Raw genomic sequence first — 12,922 nt, 5'->3', positions numbered from 1 at the left:
GACTGACACGCCCACACACACACACCTGCACCTCATTTACACGTCCATATTAACCACACGCGCACACTTCATCCTCGCGAAGTCTTGATTTGCCACGGCCATCATTACTGAGCGTTTTTCCTGTTACCCTTCCTATCGTTGCCGACCCTTGCCTGTCTCTCGCTTCGGATTATTCTCTGGACTGTTGACTTGGACTGTTTTGTGGATTGTGTTTGCTAGCTGCCTGCCTCGACCCCAGCCTGTCTAACGTTTATGCTTCTGCCCCGCCTCTGTGGATATTGTTTGCTGTTGTTTACCTTGGACTGTCTGATTACGTTAATAAAGTGCTGCATATGGATCCCAGCCTCTCTGATGATTCATTACAGAAGACTTCGCCTAGCAGCGATCCAGCAGCCGTCGCTCAGCTATCCACCGAGTTATCAGCACAAGCCTCCCAGCTCGTCATGCATCAGCAACAGCTCCACCGTTTAACCACTCTTACGGAGGAGCTGGTTAAAGCTTTACAGTGCTTGCAAGTGACGCCGCCCTCACCAGCCGCCATTCCGGTTACGGCACAAGCAGCCTCTGTCGACTCGTCTGCGCCCATCCCACCAGCCGCTATTAGCCCTCGCCTCGCCTTTCCCGAAAAGTTCGACGGAGATCCTGCAAAATGTAAGGGTTTCCTCCTTCAGTGTTCTCTCTTTGTAAATCAACAACCGGCACTGTACCCCACTGACTGGAGCTGGATCGCATTTGTGTGTTCGTTGCTTACCGGAAGAGCACTGGATTGGGCTACAGCTGTCTGGCGACCCGAGGGCTCCACTTTTCCCACTTTTCCCACTTTTGGAGCTTTTCGTCAGCACTTTCGAGAGGTAATCGTACATCCCGCGGGAGGTATGAGCGCTGGTGAGCAGCTGCTAGCTCTCTCGCAGGGAGGAAAGACGGCCGCCGACTATGCTTTAACATTTCGCACCCTGGCCGCTCAAACATCATGGGTTGAGGACACACTAAAGCTGCTATTTCGTCGAGGATTGAATGCCGAACTGCAGTCGGAATTAGCCTGTCGCGATGAGGGACGCCCCCTCGGTGAATACATTGAGCTGGCTATTCAAATTGACAATTTGATCCGCTCACGGCGTCACACTCGTCCGATCGCTTACCTACCATCCGAGAGCGCTGTTGAACCCCTGCAGATCGGATCGACTCATCTCTCCCCTGAGGAGCGAGCACGACGCATTCAAAACCAGTTATGCCTATACTGTGGTCAGGCCGGCCATCTAAAATCAACCTGCCCTGTCCGACCGGCTAACCCCCCACGAGCGGTGAGTGCGAATCCTTCTATTCTCCCTAGCAACTCTAGTATACGATTATCTGTTAATGTTCGTACTGCTGAACAAACAATTCCTGCTACTGCATTGATTGATTCGGGCGCTGCTGGAAATTTTATGTCTGATGAATTTGCTCGTCATTGCAACCTGACTCTCACTTCATGTAATTCTTCCTTGGCAGTGGAAGCGCTAGATGGCAGACCTCTCGGAGACGGACTGATTCAAAAGATAACCGAGGAAGTTAGTCTACAGATTGGAGCTTTACACTCAGAACGCATTCAATTCTACGTCATTCATTCACCTCACCATGCCATAATTTTGGGTCTCCCTTGGCTACGAACGCACGAACCACTCATTTCCTGGAGAGAGGGGGAGATTATTCGTTGGGGCAAAACCTGTCAGGATCGGTGCCTAGGCTCACTCCAACACCCAGCTCCGGAGCCCTCCGCACTCACTGATTCCGATAGCATGACTGACAAACTACCACCTGAATACAGGGATCTCTCTGTGGCCTTCAGTAAGATGAGGGCCTCCCAATTACCTCCCCATCGCTCCATGGACTGCGCCATAGAATTGCTACCTGGTAAATCACCTCCTAAAGGAAGGATATTTCCCTTGTCACAGCCAGAGTCTGAAGCCATGAAGAACTACATCGATGAGGAACTGGCTAAGGGCTTCATTCGTCCCTCCACCTCACCGGCTTCAGCGGGATTCTTCTTCGTTAAGAAGAAAGACGGGGGCTTACGACCTTGCATCGACTATCGTGGACTCAATGAGGTAACCGTAAAGTTTCGCTACCCCTTACCCTTAGTACCTGCAGCCTTAGAACAACTCCGTCAAGCGAGATATTATACCAAGTTGGACTTGAGAAATGCTTACAACCTCATTCGTATAAGAGAGGGGGATGAGTGGAAAACGGCCTTCTCCACCACTAGTGGGCACTATGAGTACCTAGTTATGCCCTTCGGCCTAGCCAATAGTCCCTCGGTCTTTCAGTCATTCATGAACGAGGTCTTCCGAGACATGCTGGAGAAGTGGGTGATCATCTACATTGACGATATCCTGATTTATTCTAATTCCCTACCTGAACACATCCGTCACGTTAGATCTGTATTACAACGGCTTATCCAGTACCAATTGTACGCGAAGGCTGAGAAATGCATCTTAGGTTATCAACCACCAATGTTCCCCTGGTCAGGAGAACCGTCTGAACTACCCTCCGTCACAGACTGGTTACGATGCAGCAAGGAGACTTGGAATCAGGCCCACACCCATCTGTCGCAAGCCATCCGGAGACAAACCCAACAAGCCAATCAACGTCGGCGCTCAGGACCTAATTACGCTCCTGGACAATGGGTCTGGCTGTCAACCAGAGACTTATGCCTTAAACTTCCATGCCGCAAGCTCAGTCCCAGGTATGTCGGTCCTTTCCAAATTCAAAGACAAATTACTCCTGTATTGTTCCGTTTGAATTTACCTGCTAATTATCGTATTTCTCCTACTTTCCATATGTCACTCCTGAAACCCGCTGGTGGTCCGAGAGGAGAGTCGGAGTCGGGAGTCGAGCCGCAAACCTCCCCCATAGTTGTGGATGGCGAGGAGGCCTACCAAGTGCACGAACTGCTCGACTCTAGACGCTGGGGCGGCACACTGCAATACCTGGTCCACTGGGAGGGGTACGGTCCGGAGGAACGCTCCTGGGTCGACGCTAAGGATATTCTCGACCCCACGCTCACTGACGAGTTCCATCGGAGGTATCCGGACAAACCGGCCCCTCGACCTCGTGGTAGACCCCGGCGTCGCTTGCTTCCTCGCGTCAGGAGCCGCTCACAGGGGGAGGGCTCTGTTACGGAGGAGACTCCCGCTCCTCCTCCTCACCACCAGAGGGAGACTTCCCCTGAATATTGATCTAATTCCACTCGGACTCCATTTCCCATAGGCCCGCTTCCCTGGGACTGACACACCCACACACACACACCTGCACCTCATTTACACGTCCATATTAACCACACGCGCACACTTCATCCTCGCGTCTTGATTTGCCACGGCCATCATTACTGAGCGTTTTTCCTGTTACCCTTCCTATCGTTGCCGACCCTTGCCTGTCTCTCGCTTCGGATTATTCTCTGGACTGTTGACTTGGACTGTTTTGTGGATTGTGTTTGCTAGCTGCCTGCCTCGACCCCAGCCTGTCTAACGTTTATGCTTCTGCCCCGCCTCTGTGGATATTGTTTGCTGTTGTTTACCTTGGACTGTCTGATTATGTTAATAAAGTGCTGCATATGGATCCCAGCCTCTCTGACGATTCATTACAGATATAAGCTTATAGCAGCATTTGCTGCATTTCTGAGTTTCAAGATTGTTGGTTAAAACTACATGATCAGAAACATACCTGATCAGAAGGATCCTTCCTATTGATACTGGGTTTATTGAACGCCTTTGTCCTATAAGTGTGAGAACAATCAGAACATTTTCAGGCACTTCAGCTTTTTTTTTTTTTTTGCAGGTACCCACATAAAAGGCAAATTATATTTAAACTGATCACTATAAATCACTACTGTACTATAAATCAGCAATGACACCAGAAACGTGTTGCAAAACTATGTGAGATTCTTAATAAAACACACACCATATGATTTGATATATAAAAAAAGCATATGTTTGATGGTTACAAATTTCTTTATGCAATCATTTGACCTAAGGTTGACATTAAAAGGAAGGAATATTACACTAAACAATTTAAACGTGACGTATTTTTCACCATAAAAATGATTTCATTTAATCACATGCACATGGCTGAAGTGCTTTGTACAAGCTGATCTGGTCACTGTATGAAGTCGAATACTAGCAACTAGCAACGTAGCCTAGTTCTAAATACATCTTAAAAAATGCTGTTTGCCATATGACTGTCACACCCGTGACACCCCTTACACGATACGTGACAATGATATCTGTTATAAGAGGCTATTAAAGTACATACAACAAAATTGACCTTGTAAAAAAAAAAAAACAATAGAAGTGAGTGTGATTACTGCCACAATTCCTCCCACACAACCAGCAGGCATAGGCATAGAGTGTCCATCTCGTCCTATGTCATGTAATTGGACAGAATGTTGTATTTCAAATAATCTTCATTGCTTTAGATCTGTAAATGATCTTGTGTTTTGTGTAAACTCACCTTCAGCTGTGAGCTGAATCTCTGCTGATGACTGACTTCCATATTTATTGCGTGCTGTGCAAAAGTACAATCCAGTATTTTTGTCATTTAGGATAAAAGTAATCTTCTTTCCCCAAGCTATTAGCATCTCTTGTCCATGTTTGTACCAGGTGTAGATCATGTTATTTGATGGACTGGCTTTGCTTTTGCAGGTTAAAGTCACATTAGTACAAGAATAGACAGAATCAGATGGTTTGATGTTAATGTGAGTTTCTTTTGGAGAAACTTTGACAAAAACACAAGCACATACATGGGATAAAAGTGAAATTTGCATTAGACATTTCTGTGTAGCTAAACATCAAATTCTACGTTTATGCTGCACTTTGTGCATTTAAGCACACAAAGGGTTCTGTGAAATAAAAAAAGCAGTTACATCTCTTACACAGGACTTGTAGCATCACTGTGCTCTCCACAATAGAGACATCAGGTGTATTTCTTGGATATGTAGCAGTGCAGGAGATGTTCTTCTTATGATCCATGTACAAAGCTTTAAAGTTCACATATGAAAACACTGACTGGGTTTTATCAAGATTCTCCTGTAACTGTGATGTAATGTGGGCTGATTGTGGGATGTTTGACCAGGATATTGTAGAAGGCTTTTCGGGGCAGGGAGCTTCAGCAGAGCAGCTCAGATTGGCTGTAGTTCCCTCCATCGGTCTTTTCAAATCAGTAGGTGTAAAAATGGGAGGTTTTGGTGAATCTACAGAACAAATTACAGTAGTTCATCATTAAGAGAACATTATGTTTTATGTTTTACATTTGCATGTATTTATTTATCCAAGGTTTTTTGTTTTTTGTCCAAAGTAGTCCAAATTCAGTTGTCCTTTTAAAGAAAACAGTGCATCCTAAAATAAGAATTTTCTGTTAATCTACTTACTCTTAGACCATATTACCTTTAATCCATAGCCTCAGGCAAAAGGGGAAATATGACCCCCCCGCCCCCCGCCCCAACAAACTGGCTCTTTTGGACAGTTCCTTTCAATGGACTGGTTAAATTCACTAGTTTGTTTACAAAATCAATGATGAAACAATTTGACGAAGCAATTATATTTTTAAAGCACCCAATAATGATGTGAAACACTGATGTTTTACATGTCTAAAGCACATAAAGTGAAGTCTTCATAAGCTCACCTTTTTACTTAATTAATGAGTATTTCGTCCTCATTTACAGTATCTCACAAAAGTGAGTACACCTCTCACATTTCAGCAATCATTTTAGTGTATCTTCTCAAGGGACAATACTATAGAAATGAAACTTGGATATATTTTAGAGTAGTCAATGTGCAGCTTGTATAGCAGTGTATATTTACTCTCCCTAGTGAAAAAAAGTATACTTTATTGTATTTGTAATATATTTCCTGTTTCAATAGTACATTGCAAATATACTAACCAAAAGTTGTACTAACTTTAAATATATTATAAGTGTATTACCACCATGCTTTTACCTATTTTCACAATACAACTTTTAACACACTTTAAAATAATTGTAATTTAGTATATTTTCTAAAAAATATATTTTCTAAAAATATACTTGAAATGTAGTTTTGTTTGTTTTTAAAAGTGTATTTATTTGCACTTTATGTAAATATATTTTAGTATTATTTTTAACTGTGTGCTGAAATGTAACAATGCATTGAAAGTATACTTTTAAAGTACATTATTAAAGAACTTGTTAGTATGCTTTAAGTAAAATTTTGGAGTAATTTTTAAGTGTACTTCATGCTTACAACAGAAAGTAATAAAACATATGATAAATGCATTTAAAGCCCATTTAAAACATTATTAAATGAAGTGTATGCATACATACAAAATGCTACTCTTGTAATTGTGATTTAAGTATTTTAATAAATTGATACAATGTCACAGAGGGGTCCATGTACATCAATGCATTTATAATTTTATACCAACAGCACACCATACGAACACTAGAAAAAGTGTTCTAGACTGTAAAACCAAATAGTATTCCTTGCTATAAAAATACTAGTAAGTTTACTCTATTTTAACCAAAATGTTGAGTTTACTAATTTTTTTTCATTGCTGAAATATTACAACAGATAGTTCCCATAACTAATGAAATTTAAGTAAAATTACTCAAAATGTCCAAGACATGCTGTTACGCATGCGCACTGGGCGACAATTGCCCCTCCCCCACGTCGCAGAAGCACAACGGCTGAAGACTCAACGTGTGTTTGCAGAGGATCTATTTCGGTAAAATCAAGGTAAAAGCTTTTAATTTAAGTCTCATTTTTTGCTTGCTAGTCCTTATGATGGTTAGATTTTATGCACTTTGTTGCATGTTGTTTTGTGGAACATCTTAGCCCATTCAAAGAACTCAAACACGGTTGACCCTGCACATTATTTGAAGCGATTTCTGTTCAAACCACTTAACTTAATGTCCACTTCATATCTGTAAAATTAGCTGCCTGGTTGTCTATTAATTACTATGTTATCCATTCGTGCTAGTGATAAGTTACGAGAATAGGAGTAATTTGAACGACGGTTGTTTCATGTGACGTTTTGCAGAATTCAAAATTCAGTGAGAAGTAAACAAAACACTTCAAACGAGGAGATCGTTTTTAATTTCGTAAACGCTTAGCATATGCTGTAGGATATTTTATTCTGGACGCGGTACATTCGAATGAGGAGCTCAGAGACACCGCCGCATTCACGCTAGAGAGCGCGCAATCCGGTCAGTGTACAAACGGATGGAAAAGAACGCTACATCTTCAGACGGGTTCTTTTAAAATAACTCTTTTAACTTGACACGGCGATTTTGAAAGCAACTATGAGTGCTAAACTGTAGTCAAGCCGTAGCATTATTTGTTAGAAATACCTGGTTGCGACGAAAATAGTATGCGTGCTTAGTATGATAATTACGGTAATGTGCAGGCAGTAACAAACAACACGCATTCTGAGATTGTCAACGAGTCTTTAGCAGACCCATCACCCCCACCTCCTCAAGCAGAGTATATATAACATTGAAACTTATTTAAATGTAAGTTAACGATCTTAGTTTTAAAATACCAGATGTTTCCATTTACATTACATAAGAAAAAAATACTCTATACATTTGGTTTTGTTTGTTCATTGTTCACTGATTTTTGATTGATGGATAACACTTTTTTATTATTTTAGAATACCAGCTGATGACTGCTGTGCAGTGGAAATGTAAGTTCAGATGCTTTAGTTTATGTTTGTTACAAGTGCTATGTTTGTGACATAACAGACATTCTTTACATTTGTGTTTTATACTTTGCAGAGAGGATCTACTTAGATAAATATAAGATGAATGCAGTAAATGAGACTTAAAAGCATTTATTTCATTTTCTTCCACAGATCGATCATCTTGATAAAACCTCAGTATATCATCAGGAGCAACAGGTATTAATTTTGTGCTCCTTGATATGTTTTTTCCCTCCAAAAATGGACAGTCTCTGACTTAAATTTTATCAATCACCAAAGGCCACATTTTCAGCTAAAAATCTTCTTTGCTGTTCTGCTGAAGAAAAATACTCATGAACATCTTGGGTGGCGTAAGGGTGAGTAAATTAATAGCTAATTTTTATTTTTGGGTGAACCTGTTTTTTTTTTTTTTTTCATTTCCAAAATTTTCAAAACCCTATTCCTTTTCAAAAAGTGTGTTTATGGATTGTGTCCTTCAAAATGTTAATAGCCACTTAATGTTTGTTCTTAGATCTTTGCAGGATTCAGTCGCATATCTCGGATCTGAGTTCTGCGCAGCACTGGACACAGACTCTGCACTTTTGACATTTTCTAGAAAAAAGGATTTTAAATTTCACATCAAGTTAATTAAAAGGTATTTCTTTATCATGTTGACTGTAGTTGTCATCTTTAAATCATGATTTGCTTATGATTGTTATCCTTAGCCTGTCTCTATTTTTTCATAGTCATCTGATGTTTCCACTGCAGTACTTCAGGGCCTTTCAGTCATCCTGGAGGATGACCCACAGGAATTTTACAGGATGTGTTTCGTAAGTATTACTGGATTTTCTGCTCTCATCATTTTGTTTTATTCAATATGAATATAGTTCTGGTTATGAAAAATTGTCAAAGGTTCTGTGTATTTTTTTTTTTTTTTTTTTTAGTTTTGCAGTAGATGCTATATTTGTCTTTTGTGAAACAGTTTATTACTGAAATTGGTGTAAATGCTTTAAATTCGTGAAATTGTGTTGAGTGATCACAAACATCATTACACACTTTGAAATAAACTTCTTGAAATAAAGAGCCTAGTTCACCCAAAAATGGAAATTAGCCCATGATTTACTCACTCTCAAGGCATCCTAGGTGTATATTAGGGCTGCACGATAAATCACATGTGATTGTCATGTGCATCTCGACAGTGAAGATGGTTCTGTGATTAGTAGTAATCTCTATCACATGCATTCAGATGGAGCGGAATTTAATACACAGAGCCTTAGTTCACTGACAAGCTACGCAATATCGCGTTCATAATCGAATGCGATTCACCTGCGCGTATGAACGCGATATTGCGTAGCTTGTCAGTGAACTAAGGCTCTGTGTAATCACATAACCGTCTTTACTGACAAGATGCGCATGACAATCGCATGCAATTTATCGTACAGCCCTATTGTATATGACTTTCTTCTTTCAGACCAATACAATCAGAGTTATATTAAAAAATATCCTGGCTCTTCCAAGCTTTATAATGTCAGTGGGTGGCTGTTTCTGTTCAACAGTTTAATGAAGTGCAGTAAAATGCGTCCATCCATAATAAAACGTGCCTCACACGGCTCCGAGAGGTGAATACAGGCCTTCTGTAGCGAATATATGTTTTTGTACGAAAAATGTCCATATTTAAAACTATACACTTTTCTCTCACTTCCGCTAACTGCCATAGGCAGAAGCCATCCCGGGCAGCTGATGTAGGATGTACGTGTGCGTATGCGCCGGTGATTAGTGACAAACATGGAAGCACAGGACAGAGCGAAATGAAACACCAGTAACGAATTAGAAGTACAAAACAAAGATCCATAAAGAAGAATGTCGGAGGATTTCAATATAAACCAAGAGCAGACTGGTTTTCTTTTGCTAAAGTAAGGAAACTTTGCTTCCTTTGCTCCTGTAAACAAACTTTTCTTTGCTAGTCGAAACTTACATTTCGACTAGCATATTTACACCAGCGCATGCACACAAACGTCCTACAACATCCACCTGGAAAGGCTTGCACGTATGACAGTTAGTGGAAGTGAGAGAAAAGTGTTTAAAACTTTTTAAATGTGTATATTTTTCTTACAAAAATGCATCAATCCACTACAGAAGACCTTTATTCATGTGTGAGGCACATTTTATTATGGATGGATGCGCTTTCTTGCACTCCTTTTGAACTGTTGAACAGAAACACCTGCCCATTGCCATGGAAAGCGTGGAAGAGCCAGGACATTTTTTAAATGTTACTCTGATTGGATTGGTCTAAAAGAATGAAGTCATACACACCTAGGATGCCTTGAGGGCGAGTAAATCATGGGCTAATTTTAATCTTTGGTTTGGGTGAACAAACCCTTTAAGATAAAATCATGTAAATGATGGGTGTGATCCATCACTCCATAACACGAGAGAAAATGCTCTTAGCATTCTTAGCATGTTGTAAAAAAAAAAAAAAAAAAAAAAAAAGTTCTGTGAATTCACATCTATAATGTTGAAAACAATGTACAAAACATTTAGTCCATGGAACTTGTGTGTTATATTCCAAGACTTCCAAGACAAGGCATGCAGTAATAGTTGACACAAATGATAATTTACACTTTTGCTCTGATTTAAATCATGTATTGTGAAATGTCACTGTCACACTATAAATCTCGTCATCTCTCTTTGGTGATCATAATTTAAAGCTTAATTACATTTCCTTGTACTTGATGTTTGCACAGATCATTGTACACTCACTCTGGTCATCAATATGAATCAGTTTGCTTATAAATTAAAAGCATTAAAAGTTCCTTGTCAATATATGCTTTTAGAACATTTCCAGTATTGAAATGAAGAAATTTACACTCTACCTATTTTATTTCTCTACTTAGGATGTGGATGCAGACTTCAGTCAAGCAGTTGTAGACCTGCTCACAGTTCTACCAGAGGACATGCCCTCATTGTGGATGCAATAAAGGCAATCATGGAGGGAAGAATTGTCATGAATGGGTTTTAAAGGCCTGTATTTTATTTTTGCTGTTCTGTTTGCATGCCATTCTGAAAATGCTCTATTGTTTAACAGTGTTCCAGTGGGTCCAGATAATGTTATGACAACAAAGTGCTGTTTAGTTAAGAAGTCTGTAAAGAGTATTATAAGAACACAGATGTTTTAAAAGCTAATTTTTATTATTGTGATATTCTTAAAGTTTTTTACAAAAATAAACTGTTGAGAATTTCAAACTTGTATTAAGTTCATTTCATGCTGGTTGAACGAATAAAAATACGTTCAGTTTACTTAAAGAAAATGTGGAAACCGATTGCACGAAATGTTTTAAGTTCCCATAGCTTAAAATGGCAGATTAAATCCATGTTGAGAATAACAGCATTTAAGATGTTTGCACAACACAAAATAACACTGCTAGGTAAATAGAATTAATAAAGTAATCTTACTATTAAATCTTAAGTAAGATTAGTAAATGTCCTGGAGTATGTTAACTAGAAATGACATTAAACCTACTTGATATTTATTAGTTAATTTACTCTGTAAGAGTTTGCTTTCTTTACTTTAAACTGATTATTAAATTAACTTTAGTTTTACCTTTAAGTTTGCTTTAACAAAATAAGGCAATTGGTTTCCAAACTTTTTTTTTAAGTAAGCTGAACTTATTAGGATTTACAGTGTACGGGACAGGAAGTTCAGCTACTAGTTTGTGATGTCACAAGTACAGCCAAGTAAACACTATTGCATGGCCAACAATTGAATTTCACTCACACTGTTTTAATGACCCTGACAACGAGTGCATTCAGCATTGGGGAAAAAATTTGCATATTTTTACTCAAAAATAATATATTTATGGTGTGTTTCTTGTATATTTTGAAGACACCCTTAATTAATTTGTAATATACTTGTAATACAAACAAAGTACACTTTAATATCACTAATCAAGCATGCAATTAGCTTACAGCATATACTTACTTAAAGTATACTAAGTATACTTGAAGTTGTTCCAATTTAGCACATAAAAGTACACTAAATACACTTACAGTTATGCTTTACTACAATTTAATTACAACTAAAATATACTTAGCACAAAATTAGTTGTTCCAAAATAGCACACTTCAAGTTAACTAATCAGTAACACACTTGAAGTATACTGACAATTAGTCTGGCTGCAAGTATACTTAGCATATTTTTTTTTTCACTAGGGATGGTTTGATCTGTATCTCTGAAAGCCGCTGGATCTTTGGGTGGCGAAGTATTCTGTAAAGAGCAGGACTCGTAGGAAGCGTATAAGATCCAAGTGCGAGCTTTAATAACCAGATCGTAGTCAACAGGCAGGGTCAATATCCAAACAGACAGTGGCAACGAAGACAAAGCAATGGCGTAATCCTTCGAGCAGGCAGAAAGTCAAAAACCAGGGAGAGCAGTCCAAAAGTAACAAATAAACAAGCAAAACAAGGCAAAAACTATGGCAATGAACGAGGCAAACTATGGCAGAAAACAAAGACAATGGAACAAAGCAAAACCGTGGCAAATAACAAAAAACAAAGGCAATTAAACAGGGAAACGCTTGGTAGAGTCCACTAGAGCAAAACAATACTTTGCAGCTTCCTGTTTGAAAATGGCCTCCTTTTATGGCCACCAAACAGGAAGTAACAAACGAAGCAGCAGAGGGAGCAGCAACAGTCAGTCAGTGGGTGAGGGCTCCCTCTGCTGGTGTGGCGTTACATTAGCACATTTCTTAAAAGTGTAATTAAGCATATATTTATTATCAAAGTACTTCTAATATACTTTTTAGAAATATATTTACAATATATTTGTGTTTAGCACATTTCTTACAAGTGTAATTAATCATATATTTATTACCAATGTACTTTTATTGTACTTATTAGAAATGTATTTGAATTGTACTTCATTTTAGCACATTTATTAAAAGTGTAATTAAGCATATATTTATTACCAAAGTACTTCAACTTGAAACTTCAACTTGGACTCTACCAAGCGTTTCCCTGTTTAATTGCCTTGTTTTTTGTTATTTGCCACGGTTTTGCTTTGTTCCATTGTCTTTGTTTTCTGCCATAGTTTGCCTCGTTCATTGCCATAGTTTTTGCCTTGTTTTGCTTGTTTATTTGTTACTTTTGGACTGCTCTCCCTGGTTTTTGACTTTCTGCCTGCTCGAAGGATTACGCCATTGCTTTGTCTTCGTTGCCACTGTCTGTTTGGATATTGACC

General features: G+C 39.2%; 1 long non-coding RNA gene across 6 annotated transcripts; it reads left to right on the top strand.

The window, feature by feature from the left end:
- Window positions 1-5,860: 5,860 nt before the first annotated feature.
- On the top strand, window positions 5,861-10,860 carry LOC127157354 (uncharacterized). 6 transcript variants are annotated; one of them, XR_007825886.1, is made up of 7 exons: window positions 5,862-6,743; window positions 7,660-7,692; window positions 7,861-7,905; window positions 7,987-8,063; window positions 8,219-8,341; window positions 8,433-8,516; window positions 10,581-10,860. It is a non-coding gene; the product is annotated as an uncharacterized LOC127157354 (long non-coding RNA). The 6 variants fall into 6 exon arrangements; XR_007825890.1 differs by lacking the exon at window positions 5,862-6,743 and adding an exon at window positions 7,269-7,519; XR_007825891.1 differs by lacking the exon at window positions 7,660-7,692 and having other exon boundaries at window positions 5,864-6,743.
- Window positions 10,861-12,922: the final 2,062 nt, after the last annotated feature.

Source organism: Labeo rohita, unplaced genomic scaffold (assembly GCF_022985175.1).
Source record: "Labeo rohita strain BAU-BD-2019 unplaced genomic scaffold, IGBB_LRoh.1.0 scaffold_1052, whole genome shotgun sequence".
In the NCBI taxonomy this organism is placed as follows: Eukaryota; Metazoa; Chordata; class Actinopteri; order Cypriniformes; family Cyprinidae; genus Labeo; species Labeo rohita.
The sequence above is the reverse complement of the archived record's forward strand: the minus strand, read 5'-3'. Positions and strand labels throughout refer to the sequence as shown.